The 20,682-nt window shown below is 44.4% G+C and overlaps 1 protein-coding gene across 4 annotated transcripts in view; it reads right to left on the bottom strand.

Moving 5' to 3' along the window:
• Positions 1 to 20,439, bottom strand: part of TAB2 (TGF-beta activated kinase 1 (MAP3K7) binding protein 2) — a 120,480-nt gene extending 100,041 nt beyond the window's left edge. Inside the window, exons 1-3 of one of the 4 annotated variants that reach the window (XM_019488342.2) lie at positions 20,182 to 20,439; positions 12,620 to 12,696; positions 10,217 to 10,295 (exon numbers count right to left, since the gene is read on the bottom strand). The gene's annotated coding sequence lies outside the window, so the exon portion shown is untranslated. Of the gene's footprint in view, positions 1 to 10,192; positions 10,296 to 12,619; positions 12,697 to 18,576; positions 18,674 to 20,181 lie in introns of those variants that run through there. The other 3 variants (XM_019488343.2, XM_059713890.1, XM_006262041.4) reach the window with 3 other exon arrangements.
• Positions 20,440 to 20,682: the final 243 nt, after the last annotated feature.

The raw sequence follows: 20,682 nt of genomic DNA, 5'->3' as shown, positions 1-20,682 counted from the left end.
TGTTCAATCTTGTGCAGATTTTATTGTAGTTTATTTCTGAATTAATGTAAGATTGTAATAATCAAGTATGTGACTCAAGGTATGCCCAGAAATCCAGAAATGAAATAAATCTTGAAATTTAAAATGTTACTGACTTTAACTAACACTTTTGTTAAAGACGGCAATAGTTAATTAATACTGGGCCACTGGAAAGCAAACCCATGTTTCTATAATTCAGTTTGCTTTGGCAGGCTCACATACTCAAACTAATTTCCTCCCCTTTCACTGCACAAGTGTTTTTGTACAAATACACTTGGCAGCTACAGCAACATCAGCTAAAAGAGTATCAAGGGAAAAGAAGTAAAATGGGTTAAAACAAACTGTAGTGATGAATACAATTTAAATGAAGATTGTAAGAAAGGGAAAAAAAACAACAACACACCACTACTTTCAGGAACCTGGTAATCTGAAGTGCAGGAACCAAAATGCCCTATATCCCACCAAAATAGGATTCAGGTTTAATGTAGCAGGACCAAGTGAGGATGGAGTCAGCTAACCACTAGTTAAGTCATTTAACCTCCTTCCTCTTTCTTCAGCATGTAAACCACAGCAGCTACTAAGGGAACCTCTTCCCCACTGCTCAATGATTTCTTTTTTGCATCTCTCATCAGCTCTTTTCAATATGAAGGATTCAGGCAATGCAGAATGATTCTTCCCTGATCCACACAATACTGTCTTCCTGATGAAGACACACAAGGGCTCCCTGTCTTACAACAGCTTATGGGCTGCTTCAGCTGTCTGAAACAAATGCAAGAGATCATATTTACCCATTCCTCCACTCCTTCTGTAAGTAATGACCCAAGTTGCAAGAAGGAAAGAGAAAAAACTCACACTCGGAGCCTGTCCCTAAAACAGCACAAGTGCCCTGACTTCTCCTCATAGATTCATAGAAGTAGGGTCGGAAGGGACCTTGTAGATCATCAAGTCCAACCCCCTGCCTGGGCAGGAGAGAAAACCGGACCCAAATGACCCCAGCCAGGTAGATGTCAAGCCTCCTCTTAAAGACCCCCAGGGTAGGAGCCAGCACCACTTCCCTTGGAAGTTGGTTCCAGATCCTAGCCGCCCTGACTGTGAAGTAGTGCCTCCTGATGTCTAGTCTAAACCTACTCTCTAACCGTTTGTGGTTGTTATTCTTAGTTACCCTGGGGGGCGCTAGGGGAACAGGGTTTCTCCCAAAACCTGCTGGTCCCCCCTAGTGAGTTTATAGACAGCCACCAAGTCCCCCCTCAGCCTTCTCTTGCGAAGGCTGAACAGGTTCAGGTCCCGTAGCCTCTCTTCATAGGGTCTGCCCTGCTGTCCCCAGATGATGCGGGTGGCCCTCTTCTGGACCCTCTCAATGCTGTCCACATACCTCCTGAAGTGCGGCGCCCAGAACTGAACACAGTACTCCAACTGTGGCCTGACCAATGTTGCATAGAGGGGGAGGATCACCTCCTTGGCCCTGCTTGAGATACATCTGTGGATGCACAACACGGTACGGTTAGCCCTGACTGTGACCTCGCATTGTCAGCCCATGTTCATCTTGGAGTCAATAATGACTCCAAGATCTCTTTCTGCCACCGTTGTCTCAAGAAGGGAATTTCCCAGCTTATAAGTGTGCTGCTGCTTCCCACTGCCCAAGTGCAGCACCCTGCACTTGTCAGTATTGAAACACATCCTATTTTAGCCCACCCTGTAACCTGTCCAGGTCCTGCTGTAATCTGTCCCTCCCTACCAGCGTGCCCACCTCACCCCAAATCTTGGTATCATCAGCAAATTTAAACAGGTTGCTTTTTACCCCGTCATCCAAGTCACTAATAAAGAAAATGAACAGTGCAGACCCAAGGACTGAGCCCCAGGGGACTCCATTGCCTACTTCCCTCCAGGTTGAAAAAGACCATATACTAACCTTGACAAAAAAGCAAGGTTAAGTATCAGATATAACCCAAAAGGGCCTTGCATTTCTTGCTGCACTAATAGAAGTTAGGAAGTAGGGCAGGGATGGGCAAAATATAGCCCACGGGCTGAATCTGACCTGCCAACTGATTGGATCTGGCCCATAGGCAGGCACCCACTAATTGTTGTATCCGGCCCACAGCTGCCCCATGGTGCTTTGCAGGGGCCACATCCTGCCCTCCAACGGCCCTGGTCCCAGCCAGTGTGCATAGTTTTCTGGTGGGGCTGCTCCTGGTGTGGCTGCAGCCACCTGCATACTGCTGAGCTCCCCTGCCTCCAGAAGCTCCTCCTCCTCCTGCTCCTGCTGTGCTGCTCCAGACAGCAGGTAGCATGGGAAAGTGATGGTGGTTACAGGGATGCGTGCTGGGCACCACATGCCCAGCCAGGTGTGGGAGGGATGGCAGGGGGGAGGGAGGGGAGAAGCTGCAACCAGGCAGCTCTTGCCCTAGTGTGCAGGGCTCCAGATCCTGCCCCTCTTCCATCCCCTCCAGCTGCCTGGAGCTATGAGCAGTTACCTATGGGTGCTCCTTCCTCCTGCCTAGCCGGGCATCTGGTGCCTAGCACACATCTCCAGTTTCCCCATGCTACCTGCTACCTGGAACAGTGCAGCAGGAGGAAAACTAGCTGCCAGAGGCAGGGGAAGCTGAACAGTACCCAACTGGCTGAAGCTACACCAGAAGCAGCCCCTCTGTGAAGCTGTGTACACTGGACGGGGCCCATCAGTGGGTGCGAGTGGGAGCATGGCATGAGCTGCCTTGGGCAGGAGTGGGCAGGGCATGGCACCATGCAGAACACCGCTGGGGCAGCCACAAGATGGAAGGGGGGGTGGGGTATAAGACCGTACCTGCACTGCATTGCCCAGATGAGCTCTGCTCCATGAGCCACCTGCCCTCCCTTCCTCCCCCCACCTCCAGCCAGCTCCTGGGACATAGGATCAGCCTTTCCCCCCCATATGTAAGACTAGGACTTTATTTTGAGCTATAATGCAAACTGCCTCTATATACACTACTCAGGAAAAAAAAGTTATTTTTTTTAAATACAATTAAAATGTGATAACGGATGTTTGAGTTTTAGTTTATGATTTATCTATAATTTGTTAAAATGATATCTTCTGAAAATGATATCTATCTTTAATGTGCATGGCCCTCGACAGCTCACCAAAACTTCTTAAGTGGCCCACCAGAAGACAGTTTCTGGCAGCTGTGAGAAAGAGGAACAGCAACTTGGACTACTGGTGCCTTCAGGGGAACATATAAAAGAAAGATCTAGCGCTGAAGTATATGCAGCTCACACAACAGCAGCCCAGAAAAGTTTTAGTAAAGCATCCATTACCTCCACCCTTGCTGTGCACACACTGCCAATTAGAAAAAGTGTAAAAGACTGTGACCCAGGAAAACTGAGGCATAGCATGTGAAGAGGCTACACAAACGGTGGAAGGTACATTATAGGAAGACAGACTGTTACACAGGGAAGATAGGAAGAAGAAAGAGGAAGGAAATGACCCTGATCTGCTTATTATGGTAGAACCCTTCCATCCTAGAGAAATGGAAGCAAAAGCCCAGAAAGTAAGGGGGCCAAGAACTGGTGAGACCCAGGACAGGGAAGAAACCCAAGGCTAAGCATATGGCTCTCTGCACCTTGGAGAATGAGTTCAAAGTTCTGTTATCTTATATGCTTTGACACCCCATTTGACACCTACAATAAAACAAAATAAGAGCAGCTTTTTCTCCAGGCCCCACCAATTACTATTTTTTTTTTTTTTAAACGGAGGCAGTTTAGTCACAATCCTCGCAAGATGGCCATGAAACAAAAAACAAAAAACAAAAAAACAAAAAATACCCCCAAAACATCTCCACCAGTCTTGTCATAGGTTATTATCTTGTTCTACCGACTGCACTACCATCAGTGACCCTTCCTCCCAAATACACACAAACCAAGACTGAACAGGATAATCGCATTTTCCAGTGCAGGCGAGTTACTTAGTTCAAGAACAGTGTGTCCCCTTTTCTCGCTACCTCTGTTCAAAATTAGTGCACATTTGCCTAAATCCCCAGCCCTTCCAAGATACCCAAGATTTTTACTTTGAAAATATAGCCATTTTATATGGCCTTGTATGCCAACTAAATACTACTCTTGTCTATCCTGGAAGCCTCTTTTGCTGCCATGCCAACTGAAAAAGAAAACTTCTAAATCTCCCATAGCAGCAGCAGGATTTGCAGAAGGCTTTAAACCCAACTGTTTTTTAAATAGGCACATTTGCGAGTGTGACCAACTGACCTTTGTTTCCTTACAAAGTAAGGCTGGAGAAATGCAGCAGCACTAAAATAGCCCAGAAGATACATTCAGACAGACCTGTACTGCATTTTCATTATTTGGTTATTAAAATACATATATGCTGTACTTCTTAAATTAAAGCTACCTAGTCATTCCAATTAGAGAATGAACTGTAGCACACACCAGTGTTGTTACCAGTATTTTACAAGACACATTTAAATTTCTGCCAGAAGACTATAGTGACTGGAGAACCGGTGAGGGTGTGGTCAAGGAAAAGGGGAGACTAAAAGTCAAACATCTGAAAAGGGGGAAAAATGTAGTCATGCTGCTTTAAAAAAAAATCAGGTGTTTTTTCTGGACCATTAGCTATCCTCTAAAATGGCAAAGCAGTCTTGTCAATTACCTGCAGGTGATCTTAATGACCAATTTTCAGTTCGTTTTAGCACAAGTCTACATTTATTCAACAGCTGAAAGAATTTTGTCCTTGTGCTGGATGGATTGTGTAATTTTTCAGCATCTAATTAAAAAAGTGTGTGTGTGTGTGTGTGTGTGTGAGTTTATCTTCAATTAAAACCCTATGTACAGTTGATGCTAGGCAAGCTAAATTATGAGTAGCACCATACATTAAGTAGCCCTCCATAATTAATTACATTATGGAAAATGACCACTACACCTCATCTCTAGTAAGTTTTTTTTAACTAGATCACAAGAACCTGTTAATTATATCTGTAAATGCACTTTTTTTTGGCAATGAAGACATATCCTTAATCTCAAGTGGAATCATAGAAAAGTAGGGTTGGAAGTGACCGCAAGAGACTCAACATCCTGCTCAATGCAGGAACATCAATGCCTAAAAAAATCCCAGTCAAGCACTTTAACCTGCACTTAAAGCCTTCAATGACTGAGGGCTCCTACAAACGTGCACAAAGCCAACTCCAACCCTGGAAATCCAGAGCAGACTTGATTGGTCAAGTCCACTGGAGCACAGAAATTGAAGCACTCTGGCAGCCTTCTATGTCATGCGCATCAGCATCACCACACATCTCCATGCTGAAAAAATGATGGTGGGGCGCTTTGAAATAGAACATGTTCAATGAGCTTTAGTTCAAAGCACCCCGTCACCATTTTTTCAGTGCCAGGATGTGCGGGCACTTTTAATTAGCACAGCTTGCTAATTAAAAGTGCCTGGCGCTGCGTCCCAACACATGTAAAATGCCCTGAGATTCCACCATCCCTCCACTACTTAACCACCCATAGAGTTAGCAATGTCCCAGACTATTTAGAGCTTTGTAATCAAAAGAAGTGCCTTTAATTCATTCCAGAGCAAGTTGAGTACCGAGTTGAACATAATCAGTGCATGATGGCTACATTTCTCAATATACATTTCTGTACACAGCACCTTTGTATTTTTCGTACATCCTTTTGTATTTGTAATACACATTTCTATCTTAGAAATCAAAAGGACTTTGATTGTGAGAACATCTGAAACTGTTGTTATCCAAGGAGGTTTCATAGCTAACTTGTGAAATAATCATACTAGGTAACTAAAATGATATGTAGTGAAACAGTTAATGTTCACATTTAAACTGCTGAGATTCTATAGTGCTAATACCATGCTGTCATAAATGGGAACACTTCAAGCTTCCAAAAATTATTTTATGTTGTATGTACACTCAGGGAGACAACTATGCCTCACTTTATACTCCTCCTTATTTGGATGGTTCTCTTTTGCTACAAAGCCTAAAAAACTATTTTTAAATGTAATTTTAGATTCTGGAGCAGTTTTCCAGTAAGGATGGATTTTATAGCAGTATAATCATAGAATCCATCTGACCTGCAAATATGATCTTTAGAAAAAGCCTCTCTCAAATAATCTATCACCAACATGGAAAGGGACACAGGAAACAAATGATGAAAAATGGCATTTTCACAGTGAAAAAGAAAAGCTGGTGGTCAGGATGTTTTCTATATACAATGATAGTATATTTCCTGTATCTGTAACAATGCCAGAAGATCCTCCATTAACAAAATCAAAGAAACTTTTGGAAGAGTAGAGGATCAATTTTATGCAGATAAAGTGGCAAAGGTTTTGTAACTACAACCTCGTATTTGAAAAGGATTCAAATTTTCACTCATCCTTATTTTTTCTAGTGCTTTTCCTGCAAAAATACTAAATTGTGTACAACCTCCACCCCTGACTTGCGAGCGGGCAAGCACAGAGGGGTGGGGCCACTCCAAGCCCAGGAAAGCCAGACCCAAATTGAACTATAAACCCCTGGCTGCTTTGAGGAGTAACAGGAGGAGAGGTGGAAAAGAGGAAGGAGCAGGGAGCAGACCGTGCTCCCTGATAAGCTCCAAGTACCAATGAAAGAGGCCTCAGGGAGACTGTGGAGGAGCCTGCTCTGAGTGCAGCTGAAAGAAGGATCAACTTCCCCATGGAGGAGACCCAAGCAAAGGGAGAAGCTGACTGCAGCCACAGAGCAGGAACTGAGTGAATAGCACTAAAAAGGCTGCAGAAGTTAATGAGGTCAGTGTGACTGTGGAAGTCCTTGTGCCATCTGGGACAGCTTGGGCTATGTACAAGGTGAAGATTCTTGCCCCAAAGGGCCCTTGTGAGACTGTTTGGAGTTGGGGTTTTAAGTTGCACTGTTGACAGAGGTAATTTTGTTATCAGGTTTCCATACTGGGTTACAGCTTGCTGTTCTGATGCTTGCTTATATCCTCTTGTTAAACCAAGATACTGTTGGGGACACCAAGTCACCACTGCCACACACCCTCACCCCCTCATAGATACTGTATTTCCTGTATTTGTAACAAAACTAGAAGATTCTCTGTTAACAAAATTCAAAGAACTTTTAGAAAAGCAGATTACCTATTTTATACAGATAAAGCAGTACGGGATTTGTAACTACTATATTTAACCTCATGTTTGAGGAGGATGCAAATTTTCACTAATTTTCTCCAGCACTTTTCCTGCAAAAATACTAAATTGTTAAGGGTGGGGCTAATTTAAAAACAAATGTGGACTTAAAAAAAAACTGGTAAAAACATAAGTATGAATAAAACTTGATGCTATAATTCTGTTGTAAGAGCAAAGTTCTCTCATTCCGTCTTCCCCCTGAAATGAACTGTAAAGTAGTTTATTATTCTTTTCAGTAACACGTTTTTTTCATTACGTTGGTACAGGTAAGATGAACAAATACTGAGCCCTTGGTAAGTTCAGAAGTAAAAGTAAAGCTGCAAAGCTATACCTCTACCAAGATAATTTAAAATTAATTAAATTACACTAGTCAAAAAACAATTCATAAACATTAACTGATCAATGTATAGAGAAGTTATATTAGAAATGTAGGATGTAAAATAAGAACCAGCTTTTGTAAAGTCCTTATTTCATACAGCTTAGGAAGCCATTATGTGCATTTTACCATGTTCATTAGCATGGTTAAATGAGGACCTGTCCTTATGACAGAAACAGGGAATGTCATTGTGGTCACACAGTGATGAATGAAATACTATTTTGCCCTTTGCGATTCCCAATATATTTTAAGAAAAAGATCTTTCCAATGACTTGTACTAGTATACTCCTAGTCCCGTCTACTTTTCTGGCTAAAGACTTATTTCAGTGTGAGAACTATACTCTGCAGAGTCAAGTTGCAGATTTCAAGATCTCATTTGTGTTGGCAAGTACTTCCTTACTCATTGATGGAGAGTGGAAAAAACATTCCACAGAGTTGCCATTGGCTCTACGCTGAAGCAACACAAGCTAGAGTTTGGACTGGTCTGCTGGCCAGTTTTAACAGGAAGGAAGCTTGCAGCTCCATCAACTCTGCTAACACCATTAGGTGTTACTTTGACTTCAAGATGCTCAAGGTCACAGGGAATTTCCTTAAAACCAAAAAAGCCACAAGAAAAACTGAGTTTAAACTCATTAAGGCTCTAACACAGCTAGTTACTCTGCCAGGAAACAGCTTAAGTCAATTTTTTGGAAACCAGATAAGGTTTAATTAGTCTTAAAGTATCCACTCAAACAAGAATGAAGTTCTAAACTATTTTTACATATACAAATACCTGTATTAGATCAGGGATTTAAGAACTGAAGTTGACAAGATACGCTTTAAAATAGTGTTCAAAGTTTAATTCTGCAATATGGCTAAATATCACATTAGTTATATTATTCACCGAATTCACCTAGTAACATTTAACACTCGTATACATGTAATCAGTTGCAGAACTGATCAAATACTGCAAAAGAAGACAGAAAATTGAGTAATTTTGCAAAGTATTCCCCTAGCCCTGCTTAGCATCTCTTGGCTTAACTGAACCTTCCCTCCCCACCCTACAAAAATCTTCTGGTATTTCCAGAGGTGTGTCTTTTTAAAGAATGAGAGGATAATCTCCCTTCTTGCTTGGTAGTGCTGGTCTCCTACTAGTTAATAACCAAGGATGAAAACCTAGCTTCACTGATAATACAAGGGCTAGAATTTTACTCCTAAACAGAAGAGGCAGGGTGTCAACATTTAGCGCTCATGTCTTACAAAAAGCTAAGCCCCTTCCCTGTTGCTCAAAACAGGTTACTGGGATTCCAAGATACAGCCACTGAACCCTGCTTGATGATGCCTCATTTTCAATATGATACATACCAAGTAGAAACTGGTAATGTTTGAATGCCCCTACCATCTTTAGGTATTGTAAGGGAAAAAGTTCACTATTTCCACACTCTGCTGCACTGTAGCACACTGCTTCACTTCCCTTTACTTTATGACTACTGTCAGGTGCATTCCTTCACCAGATCTCTACCTTTAAGTCTTCCTCGCCTGGAATAGTTTCAGGACTTGATCCAGTCTTGTTTAAGTTTTTAGGTATACGTACATACATGCATTATTACAAGGTAAAACAGGGTGGGGTACGCCAGCTGTTCCAAGTGCCCATGTGCATGGTCTTACCCCTGGAAAAGAAAGCTAGCCTTCAGCAGCTTACCCCTCAGTTAAAGTTTTAATACATACAATCAGTTACTTCTTTCGCAAAAATCTAGATGGTCTAATAAAAGATATCACCTCTACTATGAGTTCTGATTCCTTTTGCCTCTAGACCAATATGGCTACAACCTTATCCGGATACCTGACACAATCAGCTACTGCAGAGCAACTGACATGCTACAAATCTCTCTCCTCTTTTACCTTGTAGTAATTTGTTCAGGTGCCCAGGCTCTCTGTCAATCAGCAAAGGGGTGAAACTGATAAGTGGTCAATTTCAGAATGCCTCCCTACTGCTCCTAATAGGAGGCATGAAACTGACATAGCTTGTCAATTTCACCTTCCACCCTAATGCAATCTCTCAAAGCTAGATTAGTGCAAATAAGTAACACCACATCCTCGTTTCACATTTGATCAGTTATCTTTGTACTCATAGACAGAAACTTTTGTTTCCTCTGAAAGCTTAGATTCCACAGAAGCTGATGTCCGTCACTTAGGAAAGCTTCCTACTCAACGTGGGCAAGCGGATATTTCATGTCTAGCAGATGCAGCCACATGCTTTAAAACACCTGAGAAAACCATATCCTATTTACAACATTTTCTGCTGGCAAGTCTGCCTAATGCCTCTAGATCATTCACTTATTACAAGTCCCACCTCTTAAAATGTATGTAGTGTTAAGCCCAACCTATTTTTGTTGACCCAGTGTTTCCATTTCAAAGAAAGCATGGAGTTCAAACTTCAATTTCAGACCCTCTGCCATGCAAAACTACCTCAGAAAAGTCACTACAAATAGCAGCTACAATGTGAAGAAATCAAGAACACCTGAACATTTACAATTATTTTCATCAACATTGTGAGAAATACCAAAATGCTTTTCTTCCAAAAATGCATTAATTCAGAAAGTATATGAACCAACAAGAAGGCAACTGTCCCAATGTTCCCCAACTTCGTTAAAGAGCAACTGACGTACATCAAAACAGGAAGAGGAGCTCACCAGTTCTGGTGGTCTTGGTCACAGGTCTCAAAGTAATGTGGTGATGTGGCATTGCATCATCTTGTGGTGATGGGAAGCACTACAGAAAACAGGAAGAAAAGAAAAGAAATAATGCTGAAAAAGTTCCAACAAAGATGCAACCAGGCCAGCCAAGTAAAACTGCATTCAACTATGCATGCACTATCACTACGTGTGGAGATTTAGGAAGAGACAAACCACTGATACTCTCCACCTTGATTTCAACAAATGTGCTAATTTATAGTTGGAAGAGATTCAAAATCTGTGTTGATACAGAGACAAATAAATGGATATTTCAAGCACCCTCCTCCTGGAACAACTTAAATAATCTACAGTTTAGTTATGTTATGATTATTCAAAAGAAACTAGTGTTTATAAAATGTTAATTTATTTTGTATAATAAAACAGGCCAATGAAACCAAAGCCAGCAGGCCCAGAACAAATTATTTCCTTCTCCTTGCCACAGAAATATGAGACTGAATATCACCCATGAAAAACAAGATTCCTTAACTGCCCATCACACCCATACACATGCACCCCTGATGTGCCCATCACACCCCTGCGTGCATTTAGTGCAGCATTATGCAACCATTTAAAAGCTGCAACTTTGACTATGGGCAGACATAATAGCTGAAGCATTTCAAATGCCTTTGAAATGTTCAAAGGACCAGCTGTACAGATGTACATGCCCTTTGAAGCATTCCAAAACTGGTTAAAGAGCTCCAAAATATTACCTCTTTTAATGAGAACCATTTAGAAAGCTTCACTTCTTGTTACATCTGCACAGGGACAGGAGACCCACAGGTCCTCCATAATCCCCACAGTGCTTTGCTCCCCACATCCTTCATGGGTGAGGAAGGGCTGATTGCCAGACTGTGCAGTTATAGGGCCCCTGCACCCTGGCCACTGCTAACCATTTCCCACCCATGCAAAACCCCTAGCAATGCCCCCACCAACAAAAAGGCAGGATTTCAGCTCCTTAGCTCCCTTATACCCCCCCTCTGCTCCAGCAAGTGGGGAAGAGGGGAAGTTCAATGTATTCTGGGATCCCAGTGGTGGGGTACCCTTGCCACAACAAGACCCTCACACCCACTGTGGGATTTGGGATTCCAGCTCTCCAGCCCCCTACGTCTCCTAGCTCCACAGCTCCCTGGTTCTGCCAAGTGATCAGGTTTCTGATCTCCCGGTCCCCATTCTTTAATTTTAGGGCTGTGTGAAACAGCTCTATCTGGATTCGGATAGTTCAGAAGGACAGCGACTCAATGTTTCAGATCACTGTCCTGAATAGATTCAGCCAAAACAGTTTCGGAATTTCAATGCTGTTTCAGAGATTCTGCCATAGACTATAATGGGGAAATCACTAAAATACCGTTGTCATTTTTTGGCTGATTCAGATGAAAATTGCAGGGATGGTAGCCCTTTACAACAGCATGAAGCCTGCCAAGTTTCAAGGAGATAGGTGCTGGGGTTTTTGTGAAATTGCACCTCAAACTGTTCAAAGCAAAATTTATATCACTTGTCGACAGCAGGAGCATGCTGTCATCCTGCATGCAGATCCGGGGGCCCATGCCCCCTGGGAGGGCAGCAGGGCTGTACCAGACTCCTCCCAGGGGGCGTGGGCCTCCAGATCTGCATGCGGGATGACAGCAGGCTGCCACTGCTGGGTGGGACCAGCACGTGGCGCAGCCTGTTCCAAGCACTAGGAAGACTGGTGCTGCCCCTGGTCCCAGCTGGCAGCAGCAGCCTGCTGTCATCGCAATACCCAGATCTGGGGGTCCACACCCTACCGGAGGGCTGCAGGACTGTGCCAGACTCCTTACAGGGGGTGCAGGCCTCCAGATCTGCACACAGGATAGCAGCAGCAGCAACCTGCTGTCATCTGGGGTCAGCACCAGCACTGGGTTTTTGGTGCTTGACACGGGCTGAGCCAGCCAGACTTGGCTGCTGGCACTGACCCCGGCCCCAGCCGGCAGTGGCAGTATGCCGTCATCCTGCACACAGATCCAGGGGCCCCGTGTCCCCCGGGAGGGCGGTGGGCCTGTTCCAGACTCCTCCTGGGGGGTGCAGGCCCCCAGATCTACACATGGGATGACAGCAGGCTGCCCTCCCTCCCCCAGAGCACTGGGATTGGAAGGGGACTCCAGGACATATTGCAGCCACTGGCCAGCTACAGATGTCAATATCAAAGTAGTCATTTTGCTACAGCTATGTCTAACCCTACGATACTTCACTATAACAGCAAAGGCTTTCCTATGTGGATGCTGTTATATCAGGAGTTTTGCTTTGTTCTGATATAGTAAATCTGTGAGCAATGCAAACTATACCACTAGAAGCACGGTCTTGCCTGGGCAACTACAGCTGTACTGGCAGCTACTGCAAACACACCTAGGTCAGTCAGGGATCACACCTCTTCACATCCTCAAGACCTGTCAGCACAGCTGTCTTTGAAGCATAAACCTGGCCTGCATCATTGGAAGGAAAGAAAGACGACAAGTTAGTATGCATAAGAGCATGGGAACTGATGTTTCCACTTCCACCTTCCTCTCCCTGTATATCTGGAAACAAAGGGTATCCTTTCCTTCCCTTCAAGAGAGGATTTCTTATGTAAAAGGCAGGTACTCAACATTCTCTCTCTCATCAGCTGCTGCCAATATTCTACCTACTGCAAAGGAGGCTGGAAGACCCAAAATTCCCTGGTGAAGCAACAGCTACTCCTGCAGCCCACAATTTGGATTTTTTTTGGCCCTGCATGCAGGCCCTCAATTCACCCCCCCCCCCCCCCCCAAAAAGAAGGGGAACCCAGAGAGAACTCCATGCCTTAAGCCTGGGAAATGAAAAACAAAACCTACATTTTTGCAGAGGAAAAGGAACTGCTTCACCACAATTCCTTGCCAGGCCTCATCCTCCAACCCTCTATGCACGTACAGACTTTAAGCCCTGCCCCTGGGACAAGGGTGTAGTTCATCACAGCTTAAACCTTTGCTGGCCAGTCAGATTTACATAATCCATTTTAGAAAAACTGGAATTAGACCTGGGGGCTAAATACTAAATCACTTGGACTTTATCACCACAAACTTTAAATTCACCATCTTTTGGTCAATTTATTTATATTCTAAAAGGCGATCTATCAATGCAATTACATTAAAATGTAATCAGTTTCTAACAATCACCTGACATTGCTTGTTATTATCACTTATTATCATGTCATCAATACTTCAAGATAGTGCTAAAAGTGGCTCAGAGCCCCACAATCTACAGGTACCAAAGTTAACTCCACTTTTGTGAAGAGACACTTGCAAATATTTCCTACAGTAGGTACAGTTACAGTGAGTGAAAAACTAATGCAATTTATGCATGGAAAAATCTGAAAAGCTATGCAAGTATATGTTAGCTGCTTTTTTGGGGTTTTTTTTTTGAAAACAGAGTGTACAAACACCCAATGAACTTTTGGAAAAGAATAATTTTGTATTCAGCAAGATCACAAGTTTTTGAAGCAATCTAGGGTGCACGATAAAGATTTTTCAGGCTGATACTGACGGTCATTTATTAATGAGCCATATTGGCCGATACTGATCCAATTGTTGGTATGCAAGCCTGGCAGCTTGAAGAGCAGAGACCAGCTGGAAGGTCTGTTGAGGGGAAAAGGCAGGGGGGAGGGGAGAAGGGCATGTGGGGGACAGATCAAGGCCCCTACAGTGAGGGAGGGAATGGGGCAGGCACTGCCGGTGCAGAGAAGGGATAGAACCACAAGCAGGTCATCTGGGGGGCGGGGCAGCTCCCGCTACTGTGCGCACCTCAGCAAGAGGCATGGGGGTGATGTGACCACCAGATCTGTGCACAGGGCAAGAGCAGGCTGCCTGCTGCAGGCATGGGTGTCACCAGGGTCTTCCCAGTGGGGAAGGGGGGGGGGGGTGGGCTGGGGCTATGCTCAGGGTAGGCGGCAGCACTGGGAGGGGGTGGTTTGCTGAATTTTGGGGTGGCTGTAGCTAACTCTGTATCCTCCTCTTCCAGTGCTGCTGCTGCCTGCCCCCAGCACAGCCCTGGCCCAACCCCTGCTGCGAAGAGCCTGGTGCTACCTATGGCCCCCACTCACAGCAGTAGCCTGTCCTCATCCCATGCGCAGACCCGCCCCACCCCAGCAGTACCTGCCCCAGCCTCAGCCCCACACCCTCCCTCACCATGGGGGTCTCAATCTGCCCTGCCCTACCATGCTCCTTCCCACCTAACAGACTTACCAGCTGGGTGCTGTTTTTCAAGCTGCAGGGCTGGTTGCACGCATGCACACGGCATTTATTGGTGACATTATCAGCCACATGAGCCAAAAAAAGCCCATTGTCGATAATGTCAATTTTCCTTTTATCAGTGCTGATACAATATGGGCCAATGCATCAGTGCACCTCTAAAGCTAACATTATTCATTCATGCATTTATACAGTGCTTCAATTCTAGGCAAGGTATCTACTAGATATCAGAGCACAGAGCATAAGAAATCTCAGTCAAGATGACAGCATCTCTGGGGATGCATAAGAAGTTCTTCCTTGATACTGCCAACAGGCAGGCTTGGACTATCATGAAAGTAAAACTGAAACATGGATTCAGCTACAGAGACTGCTAGGGTTTCCATTGACAGCAGTCTGGGATTCTACTTCCTGCCATCTTCCTCCTCATTCTCCACCTCTCCTACTCCTGCCCCCATATCCAATCAATGCCTATGTATATAGAATGATGGCCTTTAGCTCAGTGTAATCCTGCTGTCTAACTTGGGAAAGTAGAAATTTGAAGCAGGTGAGTAAAAAGAAAGGGGCCACAAAACAGAACATATGGCACTCTTAAATTCCCCAACCCATCTTGGAACAAAGCAGTTTAGGGACTGCAACTCTTTTTAAAGGAAGTCAGAACACAGGTTTCATAATATGAGAATTAGGAAAGCAAGTAAGCAGAATAGCTGAAATCACTCCCAGGTGAAGGAGATAAGTGTGGGACAGAGACAAAGATAATTGGGGGAAAGAGAAAGAAAGAACAGAATGATATAGAAAAAGAAAAGAAAACCACATAGAGGAAAACAGAAGAAAGAAATACTACACTTTAAACATAACATCACTTGGCATGAGGGTATAGATTAAAGCCAGAAAAAGTAAAGGTGGGGGAGAGATTTTGGGGGGGGTGTTTCACAAAGTGGTTGGTACACAAAATTAATGTTGAGTACACCAGCTTCATTCCCCTGAATAACAAAGCAGAACAAGATTTTTTTTTCCCCACCTGGGTCAAAAATTTCAGTCTTCGTGCTCAGTGGTAGGGAAATATTTCAAGCTCCTGTCTTATTGTTTAAAAACGTATTTCTCTTTTAGGTAACTTCCAGGAAAACAGGTCATTCATCAGGCAGAACATATTAACCAGTCACATATAACAAGGCAGCAGATTGGTAAAAAAAAATTTACTCCAAGTAAAAAAAAAAAAAAGTGGTACTTCCTCATTATTTTTTCTGAAAGGATCAGATTTCTGTAAATTATGGGGACTCTCTCTACCTTGTGCAAAATTTGACAGTTACTAAAACTGCTGTATTCCTTTTCTATTCAATTTGCCCAAGTTGTTAAAAAATAAAATTTGCAAGGGCATATTTGTAAGGAACTGTTACAAGAACATGCTGTTTGGCAAATGGGAAAATGAGCTAAATAAGAAATTTAAACACAGGACAAAAAAAAATAAACAATCACCAATGGCAGATGCTTTTTTTCAAACAACCACACTTTCAAGGCACCCAAGGGCTGTCTGATTATACAGACCTTTGTAGGTAGTAAAAGAGTAGTACCTAACAGATCCTTGTAAGCAGCAACAACCTTGAGCATATTCATTCTTGAGTGAATACGTAGAAACAATATATCAGTGAGAAAAATCAATATGATAATGGCAAAGCTTCTGTCCCACTAGAAAAACAATATCCACTATCAGTAAAATCTCGCTCTCTCCAACTGAAAAAACTTAATATATTTGCGAAAGCAGGTAAGATTTATTGGTAGTGGTTACCATCAAAGTTCTTGCTAACGTTTCTCATTTTACTTACATTTTTAAATAAGATTCTGATTACTCCTTTCACTATTCTGTGAAGTATACGCACGTTCCAATCTTACCCTATTTTTGGATGGTAACTAGAAATTTATTCTGAACAAAGCAGTGAGCCACTAATGACCCATTTTCATTATGCCAGAGAGCAGCTGCAACAGCACCAGCAGAACACCCATCTGGCCACAGCCTTGGGTGCCCAACTGGAGCAGGGCACAGGGAAAACTTCCCAACCACCACCTGGTGGGGAGACAGGCAGAATTCACCACACAATTCCACCAAAGGTATGGCTCCACAGGCCTGATACAGCCTGCATGCCATAGTTGCTAAACCCTGTATTAAAACGTAATTAAATAAGAAAAATTAGCACCGAATTCTAAGCATACATTAAATTTTCTTTGTTTAGGGAGCCCAAACAAGTGTCTCAAAAGATTTATACAAAACTGGAGCGATACATTTCTATACTTTTCTTTTTATGAATGCAAACAACTTTAGAAATACCACAGCTACATATATAACTGTTAACAGATTTAAAAAAAAATATTCCTCTCTAGCTGTTGGATGTATGACTTTTCTTTGAATTATTTCATATTATTTGCTCCTAAATCAAAACTCTTCCGAACATTAACTACTAAGGACAGCAAAAGTGATCCGTCCATCCTGTAATGCAGATTTTCTTGAAACTAGATGAAATTTTACACGTTTCTACCAGAATCTGAGCGAGTTTTAAACTGCACATCATTAAAGAAAGTGAAATATGATCCTCATCTGTGCTCAGAATAGAAGGGAGCTACACATTTTCCATATTACTGTAAAAACTGATCATGCATAACATTTTTCTAAAATGTAGTGTTGATTTTAATCAAGCATCAAGTGGTTCTCTCTGCAGCTTTGCAACTAGCAGCTTATTCAAATGAAATAAACTGCCGAGTAAACTCTATTGGGGAGCTTCCTCTGTCAGCAAGATGTAAACAATATGGTTTCTTACCCGAGTCTTCCTAAAAATTTCTATGTTGACCATCATGTGTGCAAAGGACAACAATCTCATTCAAAATACCTTTCATTCAGTGGTGGCCACAAAAAGATCCACAAATACCAGGATAACAAAACATATGCACCAGTCAGGTCACGCTAGATGGATCACACCAAGTAATTTAGCCCTACTTCACTACAATGTGCTTATTACTGGATAAGCAACACCCAAAGCAAGCCACAGCATACTACTCAGTTAGGAAGAACTGCAAGTTAACATTTGTATACTTGGTTGCTTGTGTAATTTGTCCTGCAGTTGAGTTTGCTGATTCAGCTGTATGCAATTTAAGAAAGCAAAATTTACTTGAAGATTTTATCATAAGGCAGCTTGACAGAAATGTCTGCCTAAATCTGACACTATCATGGGTTAGTTCTTTCTATTCAACCTCAAGAAAGGATCAAGTGTAGGCAACTATTTTAATTAAACCATACTACTGCTTGTATTCATTAACCAAAGGTAATATCAGATGGTTAATTCACTGACATTCCCTCTCTCCATCATTTACATATACACCTCTAAAATGCAGAATACAATTCAGGACTGATTCATTAATTAGGATTCAAGATGCCCTACATCCTGCAATGGCACACACTGTCATTAAAAAAGAAAGAGTAGACAGCAGTGAGCCTTTAAAGGGAAGACACCTGCCAATACATAACTAAAAAAACACACACACACACTAGTGATGCTGTGAACACAAAATACACCAATGTATTAAAGTTCAACTTTCATTTTGATCATTATTTGCATTTCAAGTACAGCATGGTTTTTTTCAACAATACATGTTCTGAATCACTGGAATTTTTGTTCAATTTCCTGTAAAAACACCGAGAGCAACTACATTCAACATTCCGTTAGCACTAGTTCAAAAACAAAGATCAATCTAATCCCTCAGTCCTAAATTTAATCATCTCAGAAACTCCTGACAAATGCATTTCTCCATTATTTCCAGCCAAAGGGGAACCTGCAACAGGATGAAGAGCAACCTAGTTTTGTGCTTAAATACACTTACATTCTCGTATACAAGTAGTTTGGCAAAAGCTTTTGAAAATTCTTGAGCAAAATAAATTATCTGAGAATAATTTGTTCAACAGATGACAGGTTTAAATTCAATAAAGCTTGAAAAAAAAAAAAAAATCTACCAGCAGTCACCTACTAAGCCAGGGATCATTACAAAAGACAGGAGCCTCAATTTCCAGGGCAATGCCCTAGTGAGAACACATTTGCCCTTTTTGTCCCCTCCTCTCACCACTGCAGCTGGAAAGATGGAAGGTGTTGCGAATGTCTACCAGGGTGCTGTCCCTGGATCCTGTTCAGAAACAGCATCAAATATCTGGAAGTCTGGACTGTGAGAAACAAAAGAGACTTTCTGACTAGTCTGGCTGCTGAAAAAGACAATGAATATCATTTTCCCAATACTCCCCACACCACATGCTATACTGGCGTAATAGAGTGTATATCCTTGCGTCTGTAACCTTCACCAAGCTTGCAGCTGCCTTGAAATTTAGGGCCCTCCAGTTTGGGTCGAGGAAAGCAGTCCCGCCTCTCTGCTACTCAGAGTTCTCAGGTAGTAACAACATGAAGCTGACCCGATTCTTGTCAGTTATTAGACAAAATGACAAGAATCACCACCCTGTTCACATGGAGGCCGCAAGAACAAAGGTATAATAAGCAAGGCCAGAGGCAAAGTAATGCCTGAAGACTTGAGACAGTACTCCACCGACTCACACTGGAATATCACCCAGGAGGTTAATTTATCTGCCAGGACTCAAAGCTTCATTTAGAAAAAATGAAAGACTGTCCTTTACAAAAGCTGACAGCAGCCAAAGTGTCAATGGAACTGTTCTGCCAAACAACAGGACACAAGAGATCAGGTTAAAATTCTGAGATTAGAAGAAACCCAGTACAAAATTCTCAATGAAAACTGGGTTCACTGAAACATCTTCCACGGAATACGCTAACAACCTGCTCCTCCACAAGGTCTATTTTAGACCCCGTCTGCTCTGGATGCTGGCATCAAGATCAGCAAACAGCGTGGAGCACAGTGCAGAGGCGCTGTTAAGCCAGCATTTCTCACTTCATGGGGCACGACCCAGAAGCAAGGCACAAGAACATAGGAGAGGGTTACAAGCAAACTTTAGAAATGGATTCTCCTTTGAAGGAGAAAAGCTTGGGACGCGGTGGCTTTTTCCTGGCAGGCTGGCAGAGCTCCAGCCTGCCAGGGGATGCTTGGGCTTCTCCCTGCCCCACACACAGGGGCAGCGGGTCAGGAGTGAAGGGCACTGGGTCGGGACTGTCCATGGATGTTTCCAAGCGGGTCCTGGTATAAAAGCTGGTTGAGAACCGCTGTGCTGACCCAGCCAGGCACCTTCTGCCGCTGCTAGGTCAAGGCGTGCTGCAAGCGCAGGAGACCCCGAGGCCCAGCAGCCTAACCCCACAATGGCCCACTCCCCACTCCGCCTACTCAGCAGCAGCAGCAAGCGACGTGCCTGAAGCCCAAACTCCGGAGACGGCCTCGCCACTTTGGCCCACCCCCACCTCCCCTCCGAGGCTAGAGGGGGTCCACCCGCCCCAGGGGCCCTGTCCTTCGCCAGGCCGGAGCAAGGCGCAGCGGGGGCCTCGCAATGAATGGAGCCGGGCACCTCCCTCGCAGGCATTTCAAGAATGTCTCCTGCCGCCGCCAGGAGCCGGAGCATCCCGCCGGGGGGGGGGGGGGGGGCCGCGGGGAGTGTGTGTGGGGGGGGGGGAGGATGGCGGCCGCTCCCCGCGCCTCACACCTGTCACCTGCCAGGGAGGGGACAAGGGACCCGCCCCGGGTCAGTCCCTGCCCGCCGCGCCGCCGGCTCAGCCTTACCCCGCCCGGCAGCAGGGCAGGAGGGGGCGCCGCCGCCGAGCCTCCCGCCGCCGCCGCGCCGCTGGGGGAGGCGGGCGAGGAGCTGGGTCCGCGCCGGGGCTGGGGGCTGTGGCCGCCGCCGCCGTCCTCCTCGGCGGGAAGCAACAGCAGCAACAGCAGCACCGGCGGCGGCCGCCCAGCGCTCCAGCTCCAGCTCCGGCTCCGCGTCGCCGCCGCCCCCTCCCCCCGCGCCGAGCCGCGCCGCGCCGCTCAGCCCAGTCCAAATCAAAATAGTGTCACACAATATGGCGGCCGCTGCAGGCGCCAAGCCTCGCGAGACTCACCGCGGGGGCTCACGGGATTGGGGAGAGGAGGGGCGGCCATTAGGCGGAGCTTCTTTGGAGCGGGGTGGGGGTGATGTTAGTGGGGGGGGTTAGCTCTTGAGGGGGACTCAGAGAAATCTCTCCCTTGCTCAGGAAAGAGGGATGAGGGGGAAGTCAGAGGGAAGCAGGGCCAGAAGAG

This window comes from Alligator mississippiensis, chromosome 1 (genome assembly GCF_030867095.1).
Source record: "Alligator mississippiensis isolate rAllMis1 chromosome 1, rAllMis1, whole genome shotgun sequence".
NCBI lineage: Eukaryota > Metazoa > Chordata > Crocodylia > Alligatoridae > Alligator > Alligator mississippiensis.
This window is presented reverse-complemented; position numbering and strand designations above follow the sequence as displayed.